Raw genomic sequence first — 11,345 nt, 5'->3', positions numbered from 1 at the left:
GCAGGGGCTGGGTCACTGTTAATACTAGCACCTGGGTTCAGGTTTCTGTCCCCCATGGGACATGAGCCATATTCTCCCCTTTCCAAACTTGCTCCAAATGTATCTGTGTTTTGGTTCTGTTGGGCGCTGGCCTAGTTAGTGCCAGTCTCAGAAAGGAACCTGGTTGCGGTAATAGGTGCACCCCAGTTCTCTCCCAAAATATCCATGTGCACTGGGGCACAGAGCCCAGCTGTCACTGATGACCGTGGCGCAGCAGGCCTTCACAGTGGCCGAGAGAGCTCAGCTGCCGTCCACTCTTCCCACTCTCCACCAGGGCATAAGTCATTGTGTCAACCTGCTGACTCCAAATCAACTGCACCAGGCAATAAACAGCTGGTTCAGCATCATAGTCGGGAAAGAATGATAACTAGGATTTAAGTTGCTTTTATTGTTGTTTACCTTCAAGCCAGTAACGAGGGTGTGTAACAGATATGGATGTACAAAGCCATCAGTTAAGTGGCTTCACCACCCCACTGGCTTGCCAGGTCCTCACAGGGGTGCCCCGATTCGGAGTCTTGGGTGGGCACAGGACATCACTAGGCATCAGCTTCGTGGGTGGTTCATGAACTTGCCTTTGAAACATTAACCGGGCACTCCAGGCTCCACCTACAACCAGAGGAGGCAATTTTGAGTTGTGCCCATCAGACCTCCAGAAGGGTTAGCCCTGGCCAGACACACCTCTCTATCCTTCGAGTTTCTTGGAAGAAGGAGAACCATGTCTCCATGTCTCGTATCTCTACATCTGCAGTGCCTAACACTGTAGCAGACCTATAGGAGGCCCCCAGGAAATATCTCTTGATCAACTGGATAGACTGACTTACTTTCAGTTCCACACCCTGGGGTAAGCGAACATTTCTCAGAGACGAAATGTTTGGTCGGACAGTTCCGAGGGGTTTCTTCTTTGTTTTAATACCACCCGTTCTCAAAAATGTAGGGATGGAAGTCTGAGCTTTCTCACAGCTCCAGCAGGCCTGCAGAGAAGTGGGGAAGGAACATCTGTGTCCTGAACTGGGGCTAATCCCAGGGCATCAGAGCCAAATAGCAGGAGAGGGACAGTGACAGAAGGAGATGGGCGAGGGGGCTGCAGAAGCCTCATGTAGATTACATGAGAGATAATGAATGCACCAACCTTTGTCCTTCTTTTCATATAGCACTGAAATATCAACCAACTGAGTGAGGTTTATGGTCTACAGTATTAGCATAGGATTCACAGAAAATACTAAAAATAAAGATAATGTGACTTTTTTCACCAAGTTAAGTATATCCTTTTAAACAAATTACTTAATACAGGGATATGTATTTTTTAATTTTATGTATTTGGGGGGTATTTTTAGGACATTATGGTGATAGTGGATTTTTCTTCCTTTTTAATGTCTTTAGTTAACAGAAGTTTGCAACTTTTAACCAATCTTCCAATTGTTTGTCTGTTTTAATTTTACTCATCTGTGATTTCTGAAAGTTTGGGAACCACTGACACAATCTTTCTTGTAGATGTTATTTTAAAATCCCTGTCTTTGTCTTTTGTGTTGCTCTAACAGAATGGCGGAGACTTGATAATTTATCAAGAAATGATTTATTTAGCTCACGATTCTGCAGGCTGGGAAGTTCAAAAAGTATGGCGTTGGCATCCGGCTTTTGTTGCTGGGTCAATACATGGCAGGAGGCCAAAGGGGAAACAAACACATGTGAAGAGGTAACATCTGAGGGGTGCCCTGGTTTTAACAACCTACTCTCGTGGGAGCACTCCCGCAAGAACTCATCCAGTCTCTTGAAAGTGAGAACTCACTCCCTATTGCGAGAAGGGCACCAAACCATTCATGAGGAATGCTCCCATGACCAGACACCTCCCACTGGACCCCACCGCCCACCACCACAATGGGAGTCCAATTCAACATTAGTTTTGGTAGGGACAAACTGAAACCACAGCAATCCCTAACAATATCTGAAGTTCTTTTGTGAACTGCTGACAAGGTTTTCATCGCCAGCTTCAAAATCAGAGTAGCATACACAATTTTGGGCCTAGCAACTGCTGAGTATATTTTAACTATATTTCAAGCCCGTAAGTTACCTCTTAGCTCATACATGTATACCTATCTTTCTGACATCCTCAGAGGCACCTCACAATTATCATGTTGCACACTGAACTCATGACCCCAGTGTCCCACCTCTTTCTCCCCCAGATTCCGTGTATTTGTAGATGAAAATATTGTCCACTTAGTTGCACAAGCAGGAAACCTTGGAGTCTTCACTGTTTTGCACCTCCAGCTCATTGCCAAAACAGATAATTTATATTTCATATAAATTTATAATTTATATTCTTTATAATTTTAAAATCTAATACTCAATTTTAGAAAATGACATAATGGCCATATACTCAGGCGAAAAAAAGGGGACATATGGGGACCTTCCTCTTTTGACTTTGGAGCTCCCCGTTCACTTATCTCGTGTTGGGCGAGCTTTTTCCTTCTGTCTTCCCCTTGCTCTTGCCCATAACTTCTCTGTTCCTTAAACAAACAGAAAGAAAAAGGGGGCGACAAAGGGGGGACATAACTTTTAAAATCTTGGCTTTTGATAGGATTAATAATCTCCACTTTTTTGAGTGTGTGTGCTCTTTTTTTTTTTTTGAGACGGAGTCTCGCTCTGTCGCCCAGGCTGGAGTGCAGTGGCGCGATCTCAGCTCACTGCAAGCTCCGCCTCCCGGGTTCCCGCCATTCTCCTGCCTCAGCCTCCCGAGTAGCTGGGACTACAGGCGCCGCCACCTCGCCCGGCTAGTTTTTTGTATTTTTTAGTAGAGACGGGGTTTCACCGTGTTAGCCAGGATGGTCTCGATCTCCTGACCTCGTGATCCGCCCGTCTCGGCCTCCCAAAGTGCTGGGATTACAGGCTTGAGCCACCGCGCCCGGCCAGTTTCCATTTTTTCTCACTTCCTATACTGGAAGAGGCAGAGTGCTTCTCTTCTCCTACGTTCACACATCAGGTTAGTGGGGGCCAGTGCTAGAAGCCAGATCTCTGGTTCCCTATCACACCTCTTTTTCAAGCTTCATATTATATTTCAAACTTGTTATTTATGTAACATCATTTGCGGTGGGATGAATGAGGTCATAAGAGATTTTACACCCTTTCAATACTTGTTTTTCCTTAATAATATGTTTTCCAAAATTCAGCAACTGACCTCACTTGACATTCTCTACTCATTCCAATATTCTAAGGTTGGAAATTGGTTTTGCTGTGTCATAACACTTTTGAATTTGCCATGCAGTGCTATCTGCCCTTACTTCATCGAGCTGGGCAAAAACGCTTCCTGTAGCCTACTGGAAAACTGTAAGCAATGTCTATGCTTGAGATCTCTGACATTCTATTCTTTCCTATAAACAAATGTGTTTTGCAGTTTATAACTAAGAAACTTCTGAGTGCTGAGAAATTATCAGGAAAAAAATGTTGCAGAACATGTCATTGCTTCCTATGCAAAAGACTTTGTCACAAAAAACTGACAGAAGGAGAAGTGAACATACCCGTCTACTCAAAAGACTAAGTCAACTAATATAATGATCAATTTAATTGAATCAAATTTATCCAATAACAGGCTGGGTGCAGTGACTCATGTCTGTAATCCCAGCACTTTGCTAGGCCGAGGCAGGCAGATCACTTGAGGTCAGGAGTTCAAGACCAGCCTGGCCAGCATGGTGAAACCTCGTCTCTACTAAAAATACAAAACTTAGCCGTGTGTGGTGGTGCACACCCATAGTCCCAGCTACTCGGGAGGCCGAGGCAGGAGAATTATTTGAACCAAGGAGTTGGAGGTTGCAGTGAGCCAAGATCACACAACTGTACCCCAGCCAGGGTGAGAGAATGAGACTCTGTTTCAAATAAAACAAAACAAAACAAAACTAATCCAGTAACAATGTATTGAGGAGCCAGTATGTACTACATACTGTGGAGAAAAAGGAATAAAAGATGAAGTGGTAGAAAAAGGAATAAATGCAAACCCTGCCATTCACTGGCTGGTTATAGGCCTTGCGAAAGGCCCTGTCTTTTGGTTCTTAGCTTCCTCATAGTCATTGAATTATAATTTAAAAACTCAGGCCGAGCACAGTGGTTCATGCTTACAGTGCCAGCACTTTGGGAGTCTGAGGCAGGCAGATCACTTGAGCCCAGGAGTTTGAGGCTGTAGTAAGCCATGATCGTGCCACTTCACCCTAGCCTGGGCAAGACAGAGAGACCCTATCTGAATAAAACAAAACAAAAAACCAAAAATCAATTCTGCCCTAAATAAGATTAAAAATAATCATCAGTAAATGCTAACAAACAAAAACTCATTTGCTCCTTTATCCGAAATGAGCATCACAAAGACTTTGGCAGTGTCATGAGCTCAGGGAAGCCCCTCCTATGTATAGGAAAAGAAGAAGGAATGAAGCCTGGCTTTGCCTGGTGGCTCTTGTAGGGCATGGGTTCTGGTGAACCCTGGAGCTCTCTGTGCTGATCACAAAACTACGCTGAACTGTGATCAGCCTGTAGTGCCACAGCAAAGGGGCTTGATGAGCAGCTCAGCTTCAGGTATGCAGTAGGTTCTGGGATTTAAGAAACAAGACATCCAATACCAACCACTGGGCAAGAGGAAGTTTTTTTCTGCTTTCCTCCTCTCATGCTGACCTGACAGTGGGATTCATCATGACCTGTGAGTCACAGAACCAGGCTCATTATTTCTGCCCTATAAAAAGTCCTCCAGAATTCTGATTATTTTCACTGTGCTTTTATACAGTTGACCATAAAATGCCTAAAGGGCACTAAACCCACGCTAATTCTCAGTACTAAGTGGATGTACTTGATGTCTAAAAAGGAGCATTTTTCTGTGCTCCAGGGTATAATGAGCAGCTCAACATCAAGGTGAAGGATCAGTGATTAAAGAATCCCTGAAATATGTACATTTAATTAGCATTAACAGAAAGCTCACCATATCCTACGTAGCACTGATATTAGACCACACACTGCAAACAAGAGAATAAATAAATCACAAGCAAAGCAACCTAACAACCAACCAACCAATCAACAAAACAGAAAACAAGAAAGGATCAAAACAAAACTTTAGCAGATTATATTTAGAGCAAATGTACTGTGGCTTAATAACATGGTTACAAAATGAAGCTATTTGAAAAATAAAATCCCTGCCTGTAAAAATATTTTTAATATTACAGTTAGGGCTGCCATGGCTACAAATTTAATCTTAGAGAAAGTAACATTAGAGTTGCCAAATGCAAGTCAATATGCTTTTGTTATTCTCCTGGAAATTACTTTCTGAGGCTTCTTAGTGTTATCAGTGCTGAAGTCTTGTTTAGTTGATAATTTCCTGGACAGGCCTCAAAGTAACTGATAGATGAATCTCATTCTGTACAGTTGATTTGCTCATTTCTTATAGTTTTAAAGAGGGCTCACTAGGCATGAAGCCCTTGGAACCAGAGTCTCATGCCTGAATTCTGGATCAACTTCTACTAATTTTGATTCCAAGCTAGTCACGTCACCTTTCTGAATGTAAATTCCTTCATTTTTTAAGTTATAGAATGATGTCAGGGCATCTTTAGGTAACATATATTCTCAGATTACTTGATTCCATGCCACACAGAGGTAATTCAATGATTCTTTATAATAGATTGGGCACTACAGAAACTCCATTAACTCTTCCCAGCCACAAGACAACCTTGTTGTAAACTGCAACTACCAAATACAGTTAATTGTGCATGTGAGATTCTAATATCAACACTCAATGATAGAAATTATTTTGTTGAAATATAGAAACACAACTTATTTGTGAAAAGTAATAATAATAACCCTAGCTATAAAGCTTGTGGTCCTCTTCATTAACATTAAAAATGTAATACAGGGCCCAGCACAGTAGCTCATGCCTGTAATCCCAGCACTTTGGGAGCCAAGGCGGGCAGATCACTTGAGGCCAGGAGTTCAAGACCAACTTGGGCAACATGGCAAAACCCCATCTCTACTAAAATTCAAAAATTAGCCAAGCATGGTGGCGCTTGCCTGTAGTCCCAGCTACCTGGGAGGCTGAGGCATGAGAATTGATTCAATCTGAGAGGTGGAGGTTGCAGTGAGCCGAGATCATGCCACTACACTCTAGCCTGGGCCAGAGTGAGACCCTTGTCTCAAAACAAACAAACAAACAAACAAAAAACAGTAGCATTATAGAAATATCAGCAAGTTTTCTGTCTAATGAAGTAATAATGGCCTACATGATAGCTGTCAGCTCATTCCAAACTAATTTTTTATGACTCCTAGGTTAAAGATTAATTTTGCTATTCATTGTATGCTCAACGTCTACTCATTGTAAAGTAAAAATCCATCAAATTAGTTTACAAATAGATAATAAAGTAAATTAATATTCTGTCAGCTGGTTACTTGTCGGCTCATCAATAACATAGGTTTGAGAAATTACTTGTGATAGTATGAAAGTAATTATCTCTTTATGCTAATTTTTAAAATGTAATAATAAATATTACTTTTATAAATAATATAATATAATTATATTTTACCTGACACTGGCTAACTTCTATTCAGAGAAATTTAGCAAAGGTATGATAGGTCAGGCATGGTGGCTCTCACCTGTAATCCAAGCACTTTGGGAGGTCGAGGTGGGCGGATTGCTTGAGCCCAGGAGTTCAAGACCAGCCTGGGCAACGTGGCAAAACTCTGTCTCTACAAAAAAATAAACAAAAATTAGCCAGGTGTGGTGGCACACGCCTACATGGGAGGATTGCTTCAGCCCAGAAGGTCGAGGCTGCAGTGAGCCAAGATCGTGCCACTGCACTCCAGCCTGGGTGACAGAGTGACCCTGTCTCAAAAAAATCAAAACAAAGGTATTCTAATACCCTATCTAGGAATAATCCCAGAGGAAATATGCCCATTGGTAGGTTCGTGTTCTGTCCAGAAATGACAGGCATTTTAGCAAGTTGGATGTCATGTCACCCTCCAGACAAAATCTCAACTTATTTTAGACAAAAGGATAATATCTGAGGTTTAGGCATATTTAATATATATTTATCTTTCTTTATCTTTGTGTATGTAATAACTTCTGTTGCAGGATAAAATAGAAGGGTATCACAGATTCCATTCTGTGACAGACTTTGTAACTCTTAATCACATCCGTCCAACTATTTACACACACGATGCCTAAGAGCAAAGGACAAGGAGTTAATCTATACCACCCGTGTTCATGATAAATTAGAAGGAAAAATGTTTATCTGATACTATGTATCAGACACCTTCTAATAATTGAACTCCTTGCTAATTGAACTCTTGCTATCTGAATATGTGTTACATGCAAAAAGAGCCTATCAAAATGAAGCAGGTACACACACACATGCACAAACATGTATCTGTGCGACTATATATACATACATCGATCTCCTGGCTTCGTCTGCTGAGAAAGCCTAGAATCAATGAGATCTCAGTAGCAATGAGCTTACACCTAGCACCCAGAAGGTGATTTCTTATTTTTATTTTCATTTTTTTTGAGATGGAGTTTTGCTCTTGTTGCCCAGGCTGGAGTGCAATGGCGCAATTTCAGCTTACTGCAACCTCTGCCTCCCAGGTTCAAGCAATTCTCCTGCCTCAGCCTCCCGAGTAGCTGGGATTACAGGCATGTGCCACTACGTCCGGCTAATTGTGTGTTTTTAGTAGAGATGGGGTTTCTCCATGTTGGTCAGGCTGGTCTCGAACTCCCGACCTCAGGTGATCTGCCCGCCTTGGCCTCCCAAAGTGCTGGGATTACAGGCGTGAGCCACCACACCTGGCTCAGAAGGTGATTTCTTAAAAGCACTGTCTGCCCTTTTTTTTTCTCAAACATCAGAATAAAGACCTGAAATGTATGATTCCATTTCCCCTTTGCTCCACAGGTAGGCAATCAATAGAGGCTAAGAAATGCAACAGGGATAACGAGCTCATAAACAGCAGATGTTTGAATGCAGCTCTATCTGACTCCAAAGCTCAGCTTCTTCCACACTAGGCCACGATGACCTCTCATGAGAGCGGCTTCTGTCTTGCTTCAAATCAGCATGGATGAATTAATGTTGCTACACTGTGTTCATTACTCGCTTCACAATCAGTGATTCCTCCCAATATTCATGGACAATCTCATTATCCTAATGATGAAAAAGAATGAGAGGAAGCTAGTATAGCAAAAGCTTGTATTTAGAAGTAATTTATATGAGATCTGGCGTTTTACTCAGCTTCCAAGATCCCTGAAGCTATTGGATTAAATATGAACCACAAGAAAGAAATCATGAACTTGGGATAAAGCAGGCTCTTTTCAGAAATCCAACACAGCGAGTAGGATTCAAAATCTTCCTTACTTCTTTTTGAAGCAAGCCATAACTCTCACTTATCCTTTCGTGGATTTCATGTGAATAAGAAATAGATTTCTGTTAGGTAACTAGGATTTGGGGCTTATGTGTTGCAGCAGTTATTCCTCCATAATTAATACAGAAATTCATGCCTTTAAGTGGAGTGCTGCTTTAACAAAAACCTAAAAGCTTGTCGTAGAGTTCAGGCAGTGGGAGGTGAGGACACTGCCATACGAGGACAGAGGCTGGCAAACGGGAGATCCGTGCTGTGCAGGGCAGAACATTTCATCGCTGCCTATGATAACCCAGAAGGGAACCTGCTAGCCCACTGAAGCAAAGAGGCTGGAAAATAAGAATGTTAGTGGTGACCGTTGGTTATTACAGGCTGCGATTAGCATAACAGTAGAGGAAAGAGGTAAACTGGCCAATTTTCAAGCAGAAATAAGAGGGAATACGATCGTGGGTTCCACATCAGAGGATTCAACGAACCACAGATCAGAAATATTCTTTAAAACTCCCCAAAATAAAAAAAAACAATGTAACAATAAAAAGTGATACAAATTAAAAAATGATACAGTATAACAACTACTTACATGGCATTTACACTGTATTAGGTATTACCGGTAATACAGGGATGATACAGAGATTATTTAAAGTACATACGAGAACATGCACAGGTTATATGAAAATACTATACCATTTTAGATCAGGGACTTGAGCAACTGAGGATTTTAGTATCCTCGGGGGTCCTGGAACTAATCCCCTCACAGATGGATGACTATAGTCTATAAAGGCAGGGACTTGCCGAGTTGGAAAAGTTGACTATTTCTAGACCTCAAATAGTAACAAGTAAAACTCGAAAGAAAGATTTTGAACGACAAAGGCTCAGTAATTCCAAGACTCAACCAGATTTTACATTAGTATTAACATAAAAAATAGAGAGAGGGGAATTTCCAAGTAAAAAGGTTGTTATTTGGGCATAATATATAAGAAGAAGGATGGAAATCCAGGACATATATAGGGATGACAGTGGCTTCAAGTATGTCCAGAGAACAGAGGAGAAGGTTAAGGTTTTATTGGGGAAATAGGAGTTGTGTAAATTGTTTGGAAAGAAAGCTTATTGGCATTGGTGGAGTCTTACAAGAGCTGGCGAGTTGTGATTGGCAAATGTCGATAGCTGCTGGTAGGACCTGTTATCTTATTTAGTTATGGCCAGATAGCCAAATAAATTAGGAATAAGTCCTTGAAGTTTTGGATTGGGTTTGTGAGACAGTGTGCCAGGCAAGTGTTCTTGTATATGTGGCTAGCTGTGCTCGTGTGACTCATGTAGTAAGCTGTGGTTTAGAAAAACTTCCTGTGATCAGGCCCGGTGGCTCACACCTGTAATCCCAGCATTTTGGGAGGCCAAGGCGGGTGGATCACCTTAGGTCAGGAGTTTGAGACTAGCTTGGTCAACATGATGAAAACGCGCCTCTACTAAAAATACAAAATCAGCAGGGTGTGACGGTGCTTGCCTGTAATCCCAGCTACTCAGGAGGCTGAGGCACAAGAGTCGCTTGAACCAGGGGCAGAGGTTGCAGTAAGCTGAGATTGTGCCACTGCGTTCCAGCCTGGATAACAGAGCAAAACTCTGTCTTAAAAAAAAAAAGAAGAAAGAAGAAAGAAGAAAGAAGAAGAGGAAGAGGAAGGAGAAGGAGAAGGAGAAGGAGAAGAAGAAAGAAAAAAGAAAAAAACCCAAAACTTCCTGTGATATTTTCTGTTATGAGGCAAATCATGCATGAGAGTCCTCTCTTGATGGTCTTCTGTTGCTCCATTTTGAATCTTACAACTTCTGCATTACAAAATATAAACGTTTCTTTTGCTAGGCTACAAAGGTTCTCAAGTTTTCTTCTACCAGTAGTTAATGGGCCCTTAACTAGTACACATTTATCGTCATATTTAATCTATGGAGCACCCATGCTTCTCTACCAGGAGTTGTGTGTCTAGAGGTATGTTTGAGCGATTCATAGGTAAGCTCTATAAGAATTGTATCTTAGCTGAATACAATCATTTGACTTTTAGTAGTGTTCTTGCTGTTGTGAGTCTTTGTATTAGTAACACCCAGTGGTTAGTCCTGGAATTGTTTTGATCCCTGATTTTAATATCCAAAATCTTCTCTTCTCTCAATTGCTAAACCTGCTTGCTTTCTCATCAATGACTAAAAAAGTTTGGCTGCTTATCAATTTAGCATATTCTGTTTTAGTTTAGAAAAAGAAAGAAAAGACATTTCGGTTGACAAAAATCAGAATCTGCTTATAACCATTTTTTTTAAGCATAAATTATTTTTTAATGGAGTATAGCATGCTTGTATTTGAAAGTAGAATCTTAATGATTAAAAACAGATGATAGGACAAGTTCTTTCATCTATTCACAGCTATTCTCAGTTCATTCCATCAAGTCCCTGACACGGAATAGGTGCTTTATTTTTATTTTTATTTTCATTTTTTGAGACGGAGTCTCGCTTTGTCGCCCAGGCTGGAGTGCAGTGGCGCGATCTTGGCTCACTGCAAGCTCTGCCTCCCGAGTTTATGCCATTCTCCTGCCTCAGCCACCTGAGTAGCTGGGACTACAGGCGCCCGCCACCTCACCCGGCTAGATTTTTGTATTTTTAGTAGAGACAGGGTTTCACCGTGTTAGCCAGGATGGTCTCGATCTCCTGACCTCGTGATCCGCCTGCTTCAGCCTCCCAAAGTGCTGGGATCACAGGTGTAGAGTAGGTGCTTTAAAAACAGCAGTTGATGGATAAAGAATTATTGAGAATGTGATAATAAATGTAAGCAAACCTGAAAGCTAGATTTTCTAAAATGTGCCCTCCTCTGTGTTTTCTTTTCTAGGCTAGAACTTATTTAATCACAAAAATCATGTGAAACACCCTGTTCCCTTAGGCATCCCAAGTTTTTTTTTTTTTTTTTAATTACT

General features: G+C 41.4%; 1 long non-coding RNA gene across 1 annotated transcript in view; it reads right to left on the bottom strand.

The window, feature by feature from the left end:
- Positions 1 to 458: 458 nt before the first annotated feature.
- Positions 459 to 11,345, bottom strand: part of LOC108543868 (uncharacterized) — a 43,167-nt gene continuing 32,280 nt past the window's right edge. Inside the window, exons 4-5 of the long non-coding RNA XR_001889689.1 lie at positions 861 to 1,010; positions 459 to 645 (exon numbers count right to left, since the gene is read on the bottom strand). This is a non-coding gene — a long non-coding RNA (uncharacterized LOC108543868). The remainder of the gene's footprint in view (positions 646 to 860; positions 1,011 to 11,345) is intronic.

The sequence above is a fragment of the Rhinopithecus bieti genome, unplaced genomic scaffold (genome assembly GCF_001698545.2).
Source record: "Rhinopithecus bieti isolate Rb0 unplaced genomic scaffold, ASM169854v2 scaffold_25360, whole genome shotgun sequence".
Taxonomy (NCBI): Eukaryota; Metazoa; Chordata; class Mammalia; order Primates; family Cercopithecidae; genus Rhinopithecus; species Rhinopithecus bieti.
Note: the sequence above shows the minus strand (reverse complement) of the source record. Positions and strands in the feature narration are given on the sequence as shown.